Raw genomic sequence first — 19,266 nt, 5'->3', positions numbered from 1 at the left:
CAATAATCATTTGTAAAGAGTGCAAAATGCACAAATCCCTGCTCTATGACAAAGATGAAAAATTAAAGGAGTTTGCAACTTAGTAATGGAAAATAAGACATACATAACAATAATACAATCTATTTGGTAGAAAATCTCTTGAATACACACACACACACACACACACACACACACACACACACACACACATATATATATATATCCCCCCCCCCCCCCCCGAGGCTGGGGTTAAGTGACTTGCCCAGGGTCACACAGCTAGGAAGTGTTAAGTGTCTGAGACCAGATTTGAACTCGGGTCCTCCTGAATTCAGGGCTGGTGCTCTATCCACTGCACCACCTAGCTGCCCCCTGAATATATTCTTTTATCTTTACTTCCATTACCCTGGCACAGACCCTCAAATAAATATATAATGTGGGCAAATATATATATATATATATATATATATATATATATATATATATATATATAAACATATTTGTATGTATGTATACAGTGTATACACATACATATATATATTACAAAACTATAATACATATGAATAAGACCAAGTCATCCTGTGTTCCCTGATTGTGTCTACCCATGAGTTTCCTTATACAGGATCCCACATTAACAGTATTTTTATACATACATGTTAATATATATGTATATATATATGTATGTGTGTTTATAATGTATATGAGTGAGATGAAATTATCTTGTGCACCAAGAGTGCATCTACCCATGTATTTCCTTTATAGAAGATCCTTCATTAACACTATATACACACTGTATATATACATATACACAATATATCACTGCTAAACAGCTAAGTACTGGGAATGCAAAGAGGGGCAAAAACAATCTCTATTCATATTCTAGTGAGGTAGGAGAGAGAATGTGCAAATAAACAAAAGAGAAAGGGGGGAGTAATTTTACAAAACTAAGAAAACACAATTAACTTAATCTTAACAGAATATGGAATTTTCCATGGCTGTATCTCTGAGAAGGGAAGATATTGTGTTTTCCCATCTTTTCCTCCAGGATAAGTTTTGTCATGTTAATTGTATAGCTTGAATATGTAATTTGGGTATCCTTTCCATTTATATTGTTGTAGTCATTGTGCATATTGTTTTCTTGGTTCTGCTTTCTTTATCCTGCATCAGATCGTAATCTCAAACTTCTCAGAATTCTTCATATTAATTTTTTCATATTGTACAGTAATGTTCCATTATGTGAACATAATATAATTTATGTGAATGTAATATAATTTTTTAAGCTATTTCCCAGTTGAGCAACACAGATTTTTTTTTTTTTTTTGGATGGTTAATTGTAGGTTTTTATTGATTTTTTTTTTTTTTTAAGGCATCATCATAGTTATCCCTAGTATCCCTCCAAAGAGTATAATTAAGGGAAGACAATATGAGAAAGTTATATGGTGGTGGGGTATGGGAGGGGAAGGAGGATAGTTAGTGCAGAAGTATAATAGGGTGAATGAAAAGTTGATCTTGGAGAGAAATGAAATCATAGATGATTTGGGGTCTTTCTTAAGTCTGGGAGTCTGGGAGTAGCCTTCCAATCTGAGGGAGAGGCCCAGGGATAGTGAATATTTCTGATATGTAAATTCTAGGATTGGACTGAGTTTTCAGATAGATGTTTCTTGGTAGAGAAAGTCAGGGAGGAGTCCTGGGGAGGAATACATAAGAATATAGCAAGTTATATAAGAATTTGAAACAAGAACTGGTAGCCAAAGATAAATCACAAAGCATGGCATGGTCCAATAAAAATAATGTCTGGAGCATTGTAACTTAGGAGGAAGTGAGACTGGTGATGTCTGATAAGGACTTCACAACTGTTTGGGTGCAAAGGTTCAGTCATTTTTGACTCAGCTTTTAAGAATGTTGCGTTCCCCTTTCAGATGGCCTTTGATCTATTGTGCATATTGTGATGTACCTAATAATTTACATATTGTCTCCACCATTAGAATGCTAGCTCTCCAAAGGCATGCTGTTGACTTTGTAGAGTCACCTATCATCTCAGCACCTAGAAAATTATTGGGGCTTAATAATACTTTGATTGATCAACTATACCCTAATGGTGATACTGTCAACAAAAATAGAGAAGTTGAGAGGAAGAACATCTCTCTCTCTCTCTCTCTCTTTCTCTCTCTCTCTCTCTCTCTCTCTCTCTCTCTCTCTCTCTCTCTCTCTCTCTCTCTCTCTCTCTCTCTCTGTCTCTCTGTCTCTTTCTCTGTCTCTCTCTCTCTCTGTCTCTCTCTGTCTCTCTCTCTGTAAAGATGAAGAATTTAGGATATATTGACTTTGAGGGTATAACGTTTCAGATATCCAGGTGGAAACTGTCAAACATGCAGTTGGAAATATAATTGTTTCCATGTGTTGGCATAAATTTTGAATCAGCCTATATTTAAATTTATAACATACTACTGTGGTTTTTTGGTGATTTCTTTCAGGTACTATTATCTTTGGTCCCTTTTATTTTTTAAGCCAAAACACTGCCTCTCTTAGAGAAGGCTTGGGAGAATTGGAGAGAAAGAGAACAAAGAAACGTTGTCAGGTAAGATGGGTGGGGCCATTACTTTTGTCTAGACTGGTTCACATTAAGTAGTAGTCTCTAACTCCTTTGGGGAATTGTATTCCAGTTTCTGGCCTGAAAGAACAAAAGATTTTCAATTCTTCTTCTCAGATATCCTTGATGAATTGTAATTTTTGAGCTGGTGTTGTAGAAAACTAGCAAGATTTGTGGTCAGATGACCTGGGCTTGTATTTATATCAGTTCATGTAGCCTAAGTTTCTTCATCTGTAAAATGAGGCGTTGGACTAGGAGAGCTTCTATCTATTGCTCTATCTACTGTCCTAATAGAATTCTATGAACATAATTTTCTTGGTATCCAATACAGTCAGACTGGAAGAGTAGCATCCCCTATTAGATGCTTGCTTCACAAGTCATGTTACCATGGCCAACTCCAACCTCCATTTTTGTGTTTTTTTTCTCTGGCCTTCCTGAATGCACTTTGTCCTCACCCCCATTTCTTAAAATTCCTTTCTTTCTTTAAGTCACAATTTAAGCACCATCTTCTACATGAAGCTGTTCTTGATTCCCCCAATTCCTACTGCCCACCTTTCTAAATTGACTTGGATTGAACTCCATTGTATATAATATTTATTAATTTAATTTAATTTATTTATTGTCTTTATGCTGTATATATTTATATGACTACTTGTCTCTTTCAATAGAAGGTATATGTTTCATATGCTGGGATTATTTAATTCTTTGCAGTTTTATCTCCAGCACCTCCACAAGGTCTGGCACATAATAGGTGCTTAATAAATGCTTCCTGATTGATTAAAAAATCCCAAGGAGTATTTCTTCTTGGTTCTAGAAGGGTTGCTTATATCAGAAAGAGAAGAATGTTAACATCTATTCAGTCATTTAACATGTATTGTAAAGTGAAAACCTATTTCCCAGATTCATGTTAGAAAACAAAAATGGCTTCTACTTCCTTTTCTTGGAATTGTTTAAGGTTTTCTGGAAGTTGAGACAGAAATACCAAAACCTTTTAGCAGGTGAGACTCCCTTCCAATACCCCAGTGGTAATCAGAAGTTGGTGGTGATTGGAGGGTTTTATTTGGTTGAGTTTCAAATCTAGAACATTTAGTACATTACTTGCCCACTTAAAACACACCCACACCCACAACAACTCTTTTTTTTTTTTTTTTTTTTTTTTTTTAACTTATTAGTTCATCACTGGATTTGGAGTCAGATGAGTTGGTTTGGAATCTTGGCTTTCCTACTTACTACCTGGACAGTCTTGGGTAAATAGCTCTGTGCTGCATTTGGCCATCTCACTACCTGTCTGTTGCCTTTGGCCTGTTCCTCCCCACTTATACTAATACCTTTTATCAACATTGGCCTGAAATCTGGACCTCCATACCCTATAGTCTTCCATATTCTCCATGGGGGTGGGAGAGAAGGGGAAGTCAATCTACTTACCTTTGGAGCTTCCATTCTATTAAAATCTACCATAGTCGATTAGCCCTCTAATCAGTTCTATCTACTTATTAGCTAACATTATATAATACATTGACTTCATATCTCATCTGGACATCCAGCCAGCTATCATACCATCTGTTCTTACTCTTCCTCTCTCTCTCCTTCCTCCTACATTTCCACCTCCTCAGAACAATACTCCTCACCTTACCACAACTTCTCTCTGTCTGTTGTTTTTCTTCATTAGATTATAAATTCTTTGAGGGCAGAAACTATCCCTTTTTAAAAATTCATTTTTATTATAGTATTTTATTTTTCTAAATATCTGCAAAGATAGTTTTCAACATTTACCTTTGCAAAATCTTGTGTTCTAAATTTTTCTCCCTTCTCTTTCCCTCCCCCCTTCCCAAGATAGCAAGCAATCTGATATAGGTTAAAGATGTAAATTCTTTTTTTTTAATTAAAGCTTTTTATTTTCAAAACATATGCATAGATAATTTTCAACATTCACCCTTGCAAAACTTTATGTTTTTTTTCTCTCTCCCTTTCTCCCCACCCCTTCTCCTAGATGGCAAGTAATTCAATATAACGGGAATTCTTTTAAGCATATTTCTATATTTGTTATGCTGCACAAGAAAAATCAGATTAAATGCAAAAAAAAGAAAAAAAAAGCAAACAAACAACAACAACAAAAATATATATAGATATGATTATTTCTACTTAACAAGTTAAGGATAGTTAGAATAAAAGAAAGATGATGTATCCATAATCACATAGCAAATATCCAAATGTAGGATCTGAATTTAGATCTCTTCTGACTCCAGGAGTCCCAATGCCTTTCCATTATATACCAGGAAGATACATATTTTATTGGCAACTGCAAGGTCCTCTATAGATGTCCTTTCTGGTTCCACAGGTGGTAATTGTCAGAAGGTCTTATCCAACACCTTCCAATAAGAAGTTGTCCCTTGGAGAAGAGGGGAATTACTCTCATCAACTTGATTTCCTCATCTACAAAATCAGAATAATAATACCTGTATTATTATCTTTTTAAAAATTTTTAATAGTTTTCTATTTTTTCCAAATACATGCAAAGATAGTTTTCAACATTCATCTTTGCAAAAACTTGTGTTTCATATTTTTCTCGGGGCAGCTAGGTGGTGCAGTGGATAGAGCACCAGCCCTGAAGTCAGAAGGACCCGAGTTCAAATCTGGTCTCAGACACTTAACATTTCCTAGCTGTGTGACCCTGGGCAAGTCACTTAACCCCAGCCTCAGGGAAAAAAAAAAAAAAAAAAAAAAAAAAGAAAGGAAATTTTTCTCTTTCCCTCCCTTACTTTCCCCCTCCCCAAAATAGCAATCAATTTGTTATTGATTAAACTCTTCTAAACGTATTTCCATATTCATCATGCTGTACAAGAAAAATCAGGCCAAAGGGGAGAAAAAACAAGAGAAAGAAAAAAAGCAAGCAATTAGTACCTATATTATTAATAGAATACAACCTCCTTGATGATAGGGACTATGCCTAGGAAGGAAACACTTACTACATGTTATTTGAATGAGTGACTGATTGACTTCTTAGTGCTCAGTTTAATATTTGGGACATAGTAGGTCCTCTATAAAGGTATGATTGGCACATAATAAATCTTTTATCAATGTATTCCTAATACATAATATGTGCTTAATAATTATAATTTGACTGATTCACTAATGCTTAGCAAAGTGCCTGGCATGTGGTAAGCACATACTTATTATTATTAGCTTATTGATCAACCTACGCATTACATGATCATTAATAGAAACATTGATTTCAAGCTGGAAATTACCTTGGAGACTGTGTAAGGCAGCCCTCTCATTTTAGAGATCAAGAAAGTGAACATGACACAGCAGAGCATTTTCACTTTTTTTGTTGTTGTTTGCTTGCATTTTATTTTTTTCTCATTTTTCCTGTTATATTTGATTTTTCCTGTGCAGAAAGATAATTGTATAAATATGTATGCAAATATTGGATTTAATATATATTTCTACCTTGTTTAACATATATTGAATTACTTGCCATCTAGGGGAGGAAGTAGAGGAAGGGGAGGGGAATTGGAACAAAAAGTTTTGCAAGGGTTAACATTGAAAAATTATCCATGCGAATGTTTTGAAAATAAAAAGCTTCAATTTTAAAAAAACCTACCAATTCAGTACTTGATCATTGACTTAGAGATGAAGCACTGAATGTCTTGATCATATTTCAGAATATTAAACACTAAATTATGTTCTCAAAAGAAAAAAGTTCACATGAGAACTTAAGTCCACAGTCTTGTCCATTATCAAATTGTGGCATCTCTAAAAAAGGTTCCTTAAGTTCTCATATGGAGATGCTAGTTCTTGCTGAATCGCCCACATTCTCTAAGTATCAAATGGCTAGCATATATCAAAAGATATAAACTTTTGTTTCTCTTTGATTTCAAGGCAATCACTTCATCTTTAATACCATTCTACCTTTTTGTTGTGAGACTCAAATGAAATAAATTATATAAAGCATTTCACAAACTTCAGCAGGCTATGTAAATAATAATTATTAATAAATATTTGTTGGATTAGGTTTGATTTGGAGTGCTAGGTAGAGAATCCAGAATCAGTCTTGGCAAATCCATTTCCTATCCATTGCCACACATTGTTATCTCTCTCTCTATTTTGATCGTTATCTCTACCCCCTCTTCATCAGAAAACTGGATTCTACCTCTTGGAATTACGTTGAGCTTTGACAGACCAGTTTTGATCTTATTTTGTGTAAATTCAACGCTGTTCAGGACTTCTTAGCCATTTCCACATTGTGTCTGCTGGGACTGGATTTCCTACTTTCCAACTTTACTATGTATTTTCTTCTCTCATTTAAATGTAAGTTTCCTGGGGGTAGAAATTGTCTTATTTGTTGATATTTACATTCCCCAAATCTCCTAATGTACTTGGAAAACAATATGTACTTAGTGAATGGTCTCTCCTTTTCATATCTATCTGTCTGTCTGTCAATCCATTCATCCATCTATTTATCCATCCATCTTTTACCTATCCATCCATTTATCTACCATCTATCCATCTATCTAATCTATTTCCTTTTTTTACTCTCTCTTTTCTCCCCCTCCCTTTCTCTGCCTCCTTTCCTTTCACTAGTAATTTCCTTATCTTTTTCTAGTTTCTCTCCTATTCTTGTTTTTGTTATTCTTCCTGATTCTCTTCCTCCTCCTCTTCCTTCCCTCCTCCTCCTATTCCTCATCCTCCTTTTTCTTCTCTTCTTCCTCCTATTCCTCCTCCTTCTCCTCCTTCTCTTCTTCCTCCTCTTCCTCTTCCTTCTCCTCCTTCTCTTCTTCCTCCTCTTCCTCCTCCTTTTCCTTCTCCTCTTCCTCCTCTTCTTTGTTTGTGTTCAGTTTGCTACTCTTTGGCTGCCTAGCCTTCTCATATAGAGTCTAACCATGAAGTCCCATGAAGATTTACTTGTCCTTTTGCTCCGGGCCTTAACTCTTTTCTCTATCTCCATCAGAAGATGATCTGTTTGATTCCTGAGGTCCCTTCTATCTTGGAATTTATAATTCTATAGTGATGCTTCCCCCCATTAAAAAGTAAGCTCATTGAAGGCAGGTAAAGATTCATTTTTATTTTTATATCCTCAGCACCACATTTAGTGCCTGAAACATAAAGCACTTATGTTGATCGATTGGTTGACTAGGCAACTTTCTAAAACTATCATTTGCAGAAGAGCAACTGATGAACATTAGTGGAGGGAATTTCCTCACCATGAATTCTTGATGTTGAAAAATCACAATCCTAGACAAAATTAAAAAAAAAAATGAAATGGAGATCATATTTTGTTTCAGAGGGGGAGCTTGACAACAACGACTACTCTTTTAAAAATTATATATTGTGTAATGAATATTTCTTCTATATCAGTGATTAGGAACGTGAGACACTGGAAATATTGCTGAAGTTGGAGTTGAAATCACAACTTCTAATTTTTGAGTTTTTTCCTTTCCTGGGCAGGTCACTCAATTCCTCTGGGACTCAGTTTGGGGTTTGGATAAGATGTCTTCCAAGGTATATTCGACTCTAGCTTTATGATCTTATGTATGGCTCTGATGAAGAATGCTGGTGGAGACTTGGGATGGCCAATTAGAAGTCAGTGACCTTAATTTTCAAATTATGGTTTATCTTTTTGTTTTTAGCATACATGGTCTCTTTGACATTTATTCCGTTGAGTTTGTTGGGTTAGTTTTGCTTTTTTTTTTTTAAGGACAAACGGTGTCTGTCTTTTCTATTAGCCATTTACTACTTATTCCCTAAAGAAGGGTCACCACTTAGGAAAGTGCTTTGAGGAAAATGTGTTGGAGAATAGAGTACAGGCTTTCTGAATGCCCAGATCTGATTGCCCTTCCTGAGACCTTTTACAATTCTTAGTAGAGTAACTAAATCCAGGCTCAGCTGCTTCTTGTAGCCCTGACACAACAGCATTCCATTTGAAGTCCTCCCCTCTCCAAGGGGCCTGATCTTTCCTAGAACTGCCACCTGTCCTCCTTCCCAGCTGCTAGATGGAGCCCATCCTGTACCCTGGGCCAGCCCCTGGATGGGCTTGGTCTTCTAAATGCCAGTCCCCCTTGTTGTGCCAGAGACCTTCTCTAGTCCAGGTTCCAGGAGGTGCCTGCTAATCTCCAGGAAAAACAAGGCACCCCTTACTCTATTCTCCCTAAAGGCTTTTCTAGATTTGCATTCCAACCCAGCTGTTTGAAAACAATGCTGGGTTGTGAAAATTAATCTGAATATTTGAAATGGCTTGAGAGACTAATGCCAACTTTTAATGGAAAGTATCTTTGTAGGCAAAGCTTCCCTTTTCCCCTCCAAGTTTTGGAAGTATCGAATATCCCTAACTGAATTAGTTGTAGGATCTGCTCATGAATCCTGGGCCAAAAGTTTATATTTTAAAAATGAATTTTCAATCTAGACTAGGTCAAGGTAAGCACCTTCTCCTAGACTCTTGGAAGTCACTTATGGACAGCCCTCAGCTATCATTCAATGAATATTTATTAAGCATCTCCTGTGTTTCAGGCACTGTGCTAAGTGTTGGAATAACAAGCCAGAAGATGTACGTGGGAGTGGAAAAATGAGGAGAAAAACAAAATCTTTTCTGATTTTCTCCTCCCTCTCTCTACTTCCTTTTCTCCTATTTCCCTCACCTTGCCTTGTCATACCTTCCCTTCCCTTCTTTTCCTTTCCCTTTGTTTTTCTTCCCTTTCTTTTTTCATTAATTTTCAAGCCAGGAGGATAAAGCCATGATCATCTTTGGTTTTCAGGGCTATAGGAGTGGACTGAAAGGGTCTTGACAAATGGTGACGACCCTGTGAAAATCTAACATGACAAAGGCTAAATTTGTCTCCTTGCAAATTCATTTTTAGTATTTGTATTCCCAGTGTTTAGCACAGAGCCTGGGTACATAGCAGCTGCTTCATAAAAGCTTGTTGAATTTTTCATGTAAAAATTGGGGGGTAGGGAAGATTTCCCACCAGCTCCCTACAGATGTGTCCCATGTGGGATACAGTGAATGTTCAGTTGTTTAGTAAAGTAAGTCCAAAACCAAACTTTTATTTCACTTTCTCTCACATTTCTTAGGATGATTTGCCTATATAATATTTATTCCCTTTGGGCCTCAATTCTTTCCTAGGGAATGATCATACAAGACTCAGAGACTGATAGCATGATCTTAGAAATCATTTTGTCTTGAGATCATGGCATTCTGAGTGGAAAGAGACTAGTTCAACCCTTCTTTCCTTAAAAAAAAATTTTTTTTTAGCTTTTTATTTTCAAAACACAGGCATAGTTTTCAAAATTTATTCTTGCAAAACCTTGTGTTCCAAATTTTTTCCTCTCTCTCTTTCCCCATCCTCTCTCTTAGACAGCAAGCAATCTAATATATGTTAAACATGTGCAATTCTTCTATATATATTTCCACAATTACCATGCACCAAGTCCAATCCTTTTATTTTATAAATGAGGAAACTGATCCCCAGAGAAGATCATAGAGTTATAGATTTAAAACTGGAAAAAATCTCAGAGGATATCCAGTCCTATTTATTCCATTTTAGAGATAAAGAAACTGACACTACCCATTGCTCCTTATTCTGTCTTCTGAGACGGAACAAAATCAGTCTACACTCTCTTTTCCAGACAGCCTGTTCATTACTTGCTATCATTAAGATGACTGAGGCCATTTCCAACGATCTTGTGATGGAGAGCCATCTACACCCAGAGAGAGGACTACGGGAACTGAGTATGGAGCATGACAGAGTATTTTTATTCTTTTTGTTGTTGCTTGATTGAATTTTGTTTTCTTTCTCATTTTTTTTTCTTTTTGATCTTACTTTTTTTGTGCTGCAAGACAATTGTATAAATATGTATACATATATTGAACCTAGAATATTTTTAGCATGTTTAACATATATTGGACTACTTGCCATCTAGGGGAGGCAATAGAGGGAAAAGGGGGAAATTTGGAACATAAGGTTTTGCAAGGGCCAATGTTGAAAAAAATTATCCATGCATATGTTTTGAAAATAAAAACCTTTAATTAAAAAAAATAACTTGCTATCATTAAATAATTTGCTCAAAGAAACTCAGAAAGTGACAATACATTTGAAGTCAGCTCCTCTAACATATATTTTTAACATATATTGGATTACTTGCCATCCAGGAGGCAGTGGAGGGAAAGGAGGGAAAAATTGGAACGCAAGTTTTTGCAAGGGTATATATATATATATATATATATATATATATATATATATATATTTTTTTTTTTTTTGCAAAGGTCATTGTTGAAAAAATTATCCCTGCATGTTTTGAAAATAAAAACCTTTAATTTAAAGAAATACTTGCTACAATTAAATGATTTACCCAAAGACATTCAGAAAATGACTAAATGGATTTGAATTCAATCAAAGTCAGCCCAGTTTATATGTAAAGAGCAAAACTGAGACTCTGAGCTTTTCTCAAATTTTTATAGTTAAAAGATAGTGCTTTGTCCTTAGATATCTAAAAATAATGGCTCTGGAGTCAGAGGATCAGGTTTGAATCTTGACAAGTAGCACTTGTCTTGAGTGACTTGGAGTTAGGTTATTTCATTTTTCTGATCTTTACAATGCAGTTAGCAATAGAGTATATTTTGGAATGTCTGTCTATTATGGAGAGGTGAGTTTGCTCTTCTCACCCCTTCCCACCCCCAGTCCTTCCTTCCCACCTACCCCCAATGCTAGTGTGTCTGTTGTTTTTAGGGGCAGAATTACATAACCTCCCTGAGAAGTTCGGCCCAGCTGAACGTTAGCAGCTGAATACTCAAGAATAATAAACTGCTACTGGTTTTCTTCAGAAGAACCCATTTGATGTGAAAGAGCTGCCCTCCCAGGTGCAGTTGAGCAAACTGTGAGTTTGCAACACAACTTGAGGCACAAAGTTCACCACCAACGTAAGGAGACAGGCAATATACTTCTGCTTTTTAAATGTCAGCTAAACGGGCAGGGCTGAGCAATATAAACAAGAATGAAGCAACAGGCTGGAGAGGAAGTCGTTGGGTTGGCAACAGATGAGCGGATGCCCATTTCTGTATCTTTAGAAGTAAGATGCAACTTGGCTTTGACAGAGTTTTTAGGGGGAAAAGTGGCTGACTGTGTAAGAGTCACTTAGAGTTGGGCAAAAATTCATTTATTTCACACTCAAGAGGAATTTTAGAGATCTTCAGGTCAATTAGTACTTGCCTTTATTAGATTATAATATACTGGATTGGCAGCTTTTTTCCCTGAGGCAATTGGGTTTAAGTGATTTGCCCAGGGTCACACAGCTAGGAAGTATTAAGTGTCTGAGACTATATTTGAATTCAGGTCCTCCTGACTTCAGGGCCGGTGCTCCATCCACTGTACCACCTAGCTGCCCCTTGGCAGCTTTTTGAGGGTAGAAACTGTCTTCCACCTCTTTTTAGGGCAGTGCCTGGCACATAGTAGGCAAGTAATTGATGTTTATTGGTTGATTGATTGTTCAGAAAATTTTTCCTTTGCCTGAAGACTCCCATCCAGGATGAAAGAATTATATACTTCCTGGAACAGTCTAATTTCTGAACAGCTCTAATTATTCGAAGGTTTTTACTTAGATTAAGACTAACACTGCCTTAAAAAACAAAACCAACCAAGACATCCTTTCATTGCTTCTTATTCTAAGCTAACACCTAATCTAACCTTATCCCTCTTTCCCATTATAGTTCTTCCTAAACTTGTATCACACCCTTTCCTTCTTGTTTCACTTTTTCTCATCAAGATTTTTTTTTTCCTGAACCAAATATTCCTACTTCTTTCACCTCTGACAGGAAGTTTTCCTCAACCTCTCTTAATTTCAGTACCTTCTCTTTTAAAATTAGTTTTTATTTATGCTGTATATAGCTTTCTATATATGTGCATATATGTCTATTCATACACACACATATATACACATGTCCATATAACTACACATACAAATGCATACATACACACATATGTGTATATAGATACACACGTGGATATACACATGTTTATAGATACACGCGTACACATAGACACAAACATGTATGTGGACACACGTATACACTGTATAGGTATATGTGTGCACATATATATTTTTTTAATTTTTATTTTATTTTTTTTTGCACATTGTCCCTCTATTATATTGAATACTTCTTGAGAGCAAGAACTACTTTTTGCCTCTTTTTTTGTGTGCTTACCACTTGGTCCAGTGCTTGGCACATAGTAGGAGCTTAATAAGTATTTATTGAATGAATGAATACATACTTGGCTCTTTTTGCTATTAGAATACCAGCATGGCCTGGGTAAATAAAATCTCCTTTTGAATAATTCCCTTTCACTTTCTATGTTAAACACTAAACTTTTACTAGAAGTGCTATAGATCACTAAATCAAGTCCTTAGTCCTAACTTTGTTCTCTACACTTCCTTGAAGCCAAGAGATAAACATGACATTATAGAAATTCTTTGAGACAAGAGATATGAGTCTGAATATTGTTTCAGATACTTACCAAGAGTCTGAGTGTGTGCAAAGCATTTCTTAAGAGTTATACAGCTTCAATTTCCTCATCTGTAAAATGGGAATCATAATATTTGTGCTACTGATTTTATAATATTCTTTTGAGGAAAGTATTTCGCAAATCTCACAGATTTATAAAAACTGCAAATCTCACATATTTATAAAAACTGCAAATCTCACAGATTTATAGAAACTTGAGTTATCATTATAAAATAGTGTAAAAAGGGGGGCAATTAGATGGTGAAGTAGATAGAGCATAGGCCTGGAGTCAAGAGGATTCCAGACTCAAGACATTTGTGTAATCTAGGCAAGTCACTTAAACTCAATTGCCTCACCCTCTCTCCCAAATGTATATAAAATATTAGAGAGACAAAAGCAGGGCTGGGAAAAACACCACAGAAATCCAACCCGTAAATGAGATCAGTGGTTTCTTGAGTTGGCTCTGGGGTAGGGAAAACTGTAAAATTTATTTGTGCAGGTTTCAGGCTCAGCTTGGTGTTTTGGATTGATCCCTATTTCAGTCTTGTTTTTGAGCCACCATCTATTTTGTTACTCTATACCTACTCATGCCAAAACCATATAAATCTAAAGGGGAAACAATAAATAAAACTAACTAAATAAAATAAATATGTAATAATTATAACTATATTTATTTATTAAATAAATTAAAAGAACATTCTTAGAAATCCTAGAGAAAAGTATGGAAATCCTTTATACCTTTGGGGTAGTTATATTACAATTCCCCTTCAGTCCTTCTAACTTTGTACCACATCAAAAGGCCACAGTCATTTTGTATTCACAATGTGAGTGTTAAATGCTTAATATGCACTTGGGCCTACTTTTTTTTTTAATTAAAGCTTTTTAATTTCAAAACATACATGTGGATAATTTTTCAACATTAGATCTTGCAAAATCTTATGTTTCAATTCTTCCCCCCTCCTCCATCAACCTCTTTCCCTAGATGGCAAGTAATCCAATATGTGTTAAACATGGTAAGAATATATGTTAAATCCAATATACAATTCTCTTGCTGCACAAGAAAAATCGGATCAAAAAGGAAAAAATGAGAAAGAAAATAAAATGCAAGAAAACAACAACAAAAAGAGTGAGACTGTTATGTTGGAATCCACATTTCCCACAGTCTTCTCTCTGGGTGCAGATGCTCTCTTCATCATAAGATCATTGGAACTGGCCTGAATTATCGCATTGTTGGAGAGTCACATTCATCATAATTGATCATGATATAATCTTGTTGCTGCTGTGTACAATGATCTCCTGCTTCTGCTCATTTCACTCAGTATCAGTTCATGTAAGTCTCTCCAGGTCTTTCTGAAATCATCCTGCTGATCATTTCTTACAGAACAATAATATTCCATAATATTCATATGCCATTACTTATTCAGTCATTCTCCAATTGATGGACATCCACTCAGTTTCCAGTTTCTGGCCACTATAAAGAGGGCTGCCACAGACATTTTTGCACATATTGGTTCCTTTCCCTCCCTTAAGATCTCTAGTATATCAATCCTTGGGTCTACTTTTTAAAAAACATGTGTAAGCTCTGCATTCCTACTCAAGCTACAGATAGGCGTTCAGGATGCTATACCTACCATCTATATATTTGTCTCTATCTACCTTGGTATTCTCATTCAGATTATTCCCAATGGCTCATCAATCCCCCTCCCATAGTTCTCACAAGGCTTATGCCTCTGAATTATTTATTTAAAACGTATTTACTTCTTTTACTTTTCATGTCTCAGGCCTTCTCCTCCCTGATTCCTTGCTTTTGGCATCTTCCTTTAAAATCTTATATATTGTGGATTTTGTTTATCTAATTTGAGTCCTTACCTGATGATGTTACCTGGGAAAGATTCATGGGAATGTAATGGGGACAATAGCCCAATGAATTTCTTGCAATAAGAAAGTTCTTTGATTCAAGCATTATGGGAAATGGATTCCATGGGTATTTTCTATATACTTGTAAGTTTGCAGTCATAATCATCCCTCAATTTATGCTACAACTCCATACTGGCCAGCTCTGCTGCTTTGTACCTGTAGCTATGCTTTGGCAGAAGGACTTCACATCTTGAACGTTTTCTTGTATCTTCATTTTGATTGTGGCTGTGCTCTGGAGTCAAAATCAGGGAAGGGCTTGGAAATAGGCAGATTCCATGATGAAGAATGGAACAAAGAATTGTTGGAGTGTGAATGAGCAACATTTGTACTTTATGGCTGACATTTGTGCTTTTTTTATTTCTTGGCTTTCTTTCAAACAGGATATAGATCTAAGATTGCTTTTCTTTGAACATATAACTGTGTTTAGACTTGATGGAAAATTAACATAAATTCCTGCAGGACCCATGATTTCATCAAGAGGAGGAACTCCCACTGTGGGAATCCTCTCCACCAAGCAGATTGAAAACTACTCCATCTCTTAACAGATCTTCCCTGAAGAGTTGCCCAAGGCACACCGAATGTAAATAACTTTCTAAAGTCACAGTCAATCAATGTCAGAAGTGGGATTCAAACACAATTCTCTCTCTCTCTCTCTGGCACTCTATCCACAACTGCACCAAGACTCTTCACAGCGAATTAACAAAGAAGAGGGAAAAAAGATGGAGAACTCTAAATGCTTTCTAAAACTTTGATTGTTAAAGTCATCATGCTGAATCTGTAGGATAAAGGATTGTCCGGCAAACCCAACTATGAAAATTCTTCTCTAATGGTCCCTGGTTATTTTCTTGCTGTTTGTAGTCCAAAGGAATTCTTCCCTCAAAAGTTCCAAGTTCTGTCCTCATGTTGACATCCAAGCCATTGGATACTTGGAGAGGGAAGCAAGCCCTTGTTACTTTCTCCATTAAAGTCATAATGAAGAGAGATTAAAATAAGGGACAAAAATACCTCTATGGAATAATTAGAATGGTCCCGCTAGAACATCTCAAATCAAGCAGACAGGGTTTCTAGAAAGACAGTTTGGTATTCTGCTGAATTTGGGTGTCTCACCTAAATTTGGGCTAACTATGTAACTGCTGCCAATTGCCTTTTTACATTTTGTTTCCTTTTTTTTTTTTTTTCAGCAAAAAAGTTATTGTGTAAACAATAAACACTTATTAAGCATCTAATATGTGCTAGACATTATACTATACACTGGGGTACAAACATAAAATATGAAATGATACTACTTTCAAACTATTCTTAAATAATGGAGACAAATAGGATTTATATATAAGGGACAAATAGATGGTACAGTGGGTAAAACAGCAGCCTTGTAGTCACGAGGACCTGAGTTCAAATCATTTACTAGCTGTGTGATCTTATACAACTCATTTAAACCCCTCCTCCCAAAAATGTGTATATAATTTATATATATGTGTGTGTGTGTGTGTATAAATATATATGCTCACATGTATTTGTATCTATATGCATATATATACATATAAGTATATACATAAATAACGTATGTCTAGTTTTAATGGTTAATGGAATTAATGTATTAAATATAATCCAATGAATAAATAATGTTAATAAAATTAAATATATTTATATTCTATATAAATACATACAGATTAAATATAAAGTGAATAATAAAAGGTGATTAAAGAATATAGGGAAGAAAGTAGAGCACTCAGGAAAGACTGAATGAAAATGGTAATGCTTGAACTTCAACTTCAAGGAATAGGGGGACTCTACAACATGGAGATAGGAAGAACTAACATGAAGTATGGTTAGTGCAAAGGCAAGGAGGTAGAAGATAGTCATAGATGGCATAGGAAGCAAATGAAGTTTACTAACTGACAGAGTCAAGTGAGGGATTTACCAAGTATAGGGGAGCTGATTCCTGAAGAAGCAAATCATATGGAATATATCGCAGATGCAATGTTTAATTTTCATCACTTGAAGGAATTCTAACATATCATAATTCTTTAATTCAGTTCTAACATAGCTTCATAATTGATTTCTCCCTTAATAAGTATAGTGAAAGAATCTTTATCATGTGATTCTTAATTTTGTATATCATCTTCACTCAAAAAAACCAACCATTTTTGATTCTTCTTTGAGGTGCTGCTTAGAGTTTAGGAGTCTTTGCCAACATTATCACTATACCTAATGGCTTTCTGATCCCAAATAGCTCTAATTTCCATAGAGAAGACTACTTCATCATCATGTGAAGACTAATCATTCATCTCTAAATGGTGAGAAAACAATGAGTTCAAAACAATAGAATACAATGTTTAGAGAATCAATATCATTTTTTTTTAAACTTCTGGTACCATTTTGAACTGGTATCTCAAATCTAGAAATCAAATTCTTGTTTCATGTCATGTGACTGAGTTCATTTTTAATAACTAGTCCCAACATTGTTCTCCCATATTTTGCAACTTACTTTAGTTCCCAATAAAATCAGTCAATCATAACATTTTTTCCGAATTTAAGAATTAAAAAGGCATCTCACCAGTAAGTAAGCTCAACTTATGTGCAAAAGAATTCCCATTTTAATATACCTGATAAATGATCATATAGTATCTGCTTGAAGTCTTCCAAAAAAAGGGGACACTCCCACTTTTAGAGGCAGGTCATTTTGCTTTTAAACAATTTGTATTTTTAGAAATTTTCTCCACATATCAATTTTAAATTGGTTCCTGATTTCTTACCTCTTTTATAATAGCCATCTGTAATCATGAAACATCTGCTGGAACAGCCACCTGTTCTCTGAGACTAACCACCTGTTTGTCTACACTTCCTCATGGTTCTATTAAAACCTTTCCTGTCCAGTTAGTCTCTCTAAATCATAGCTTTCTTAAATCAGGTCCACCCTCATTCTTTTTAACTCTGGTTCTAAAACATGGCATCATAGAAAATCTTGAAGGTTAGGAAGGTCAAACTTGAGGGGCCAATGATCCAAAGGATGTAGACCATTGCTATGTTTGTTAAATATCTATCTATTTAAAATTCTATTTCTTGAACCTTAATGTTCATTAAAATACCTTTGTGTTTTAAGGGAAAACACTTTCTTGAAATCACTAATTAATTGTAGTTTTCTCTAGCTGCCCCTAGATCTATATTTTTTACACTTTTTTGGTGCCCTGCTCATTCCTAGAAGTCATATCCATCTTTTCTTTTAATCTGTCTTTGTGTTGTTCCCATTAAAACTGAACTAAATCTATTGAGTATTTTTTTTTAGCTAGTGATTGCCACAGGATATAAGTATGACAGGTAGACTATAGGTAGGGACACAGGATTCTCCTTTGTCATGACTACATGTTGTATCTTGCCCCTCTTCCCTGCCCTCTAGGTTGTAAGCTCTTTGAAGGCAAGAAGACTTCTTTCCTTTTTGTCTGTGTTCCTCAGCACTAACCACAGTACTTGATACATAAAGCCAATAAATCCTTGTTATATTGAACAGGACCTGTACCCCACCCCCCATGTATAAGGATCTATTGAGGATATTTTTTAAGTGTGACAGGTAGATCACAGTGAGTGGATCCTTTCTAGTCACATATTCCTGTTGTATGTAAGCTTCTTGAGGGGAAGGACCTTTTTTATTTCCCTGATAGTAGTGTGACAGATAGACCACAGTCAAGGATTTTCTCTAGTCATGGGTGCCTGTTGTATGTAAGCTCCTTGAGGGCAAGACCTATTTTATTTTTGTCTTTATATCTCTAGCACCAAGCACCATGCCCAGCACTAAGCATCAACAAATGCTAGATATAGTGTTGTTATTTCCAGAGAATGGCAAAAAGCGGGGTCTGAGTTGTTGTTAGGTAGAGACCATGAGGAAAGAAGGAAGGATTTTAGAGACTTCTGATGACTAAAATCATCCCTGAATAATCCCTGGTTCCTGAATCATCTAATCTCATTTCTTCTAGTCATATGTCAGAGAGGAATTCTTCCTATTTCATCCAATATAGTTCTAAGCACAGAGTATTCTTGAAGCAAAGAAAGATTTAAAAATTTGTATGACCTCCCAGAGAAGTGGTCATTCTGTCTCAGCTAGGTCACTTCCAGACATAAGGAACAAATTTAATTACCCATTCCATTTTTAGGCGGCTATACACCATATGTTTCTTCCTTAGATTTAGCTAAAATCTGACTCCCTGTGACTTTTACCAACTGGTTCTTCTTGGAATCACACAGAAGAAGGCAAATTTCTTTTTATTTTGAGGGCCCACTTCACACATTCAAAAATCAC

General features: G+C 35.6%; 1 long non-coding RNA gene across 1 annotated transcript in view; it reads left to right on the top strand.

Moving 5' to 3' along the window:
- Positions 1 to 2,308: 2,308 nt before the first annotated feature.
- Positions 2,309 to 19,266, top strand: part of LOC141544706 (uncharacterized) — a 51,283-nt gene continuing 34,325 nt past the window's right edge. Inside the window, exon 1 of the long non-coding RNA XR_012482762.1 lies at positions 2,309 to 2,551. This is a non-coding gene — a long non-coding RNA (uncharacterized LOC141544706). The remainder of the gene's footprint in view (positions 2,552 to 19,266) is intronic.

This window comes from Sminthopsis crassicaudata, chromosome 5, assembly GCF_048593235.1.
Source record: "Sminthopsis crassicaudata isolate SCR6 chromosome 5, ASM4859323v1, whole genome shotgun sequence".
NCBI lineage: Eukaryota > Metazoa > Chordata > Mammalia > Dasyuromorphia > Dasyuridae > Sminthopsis > Sminthopsis crassicaudata.
This window is presented reverse-complemented; position numbering and strand designations above follow the sequence as displayed.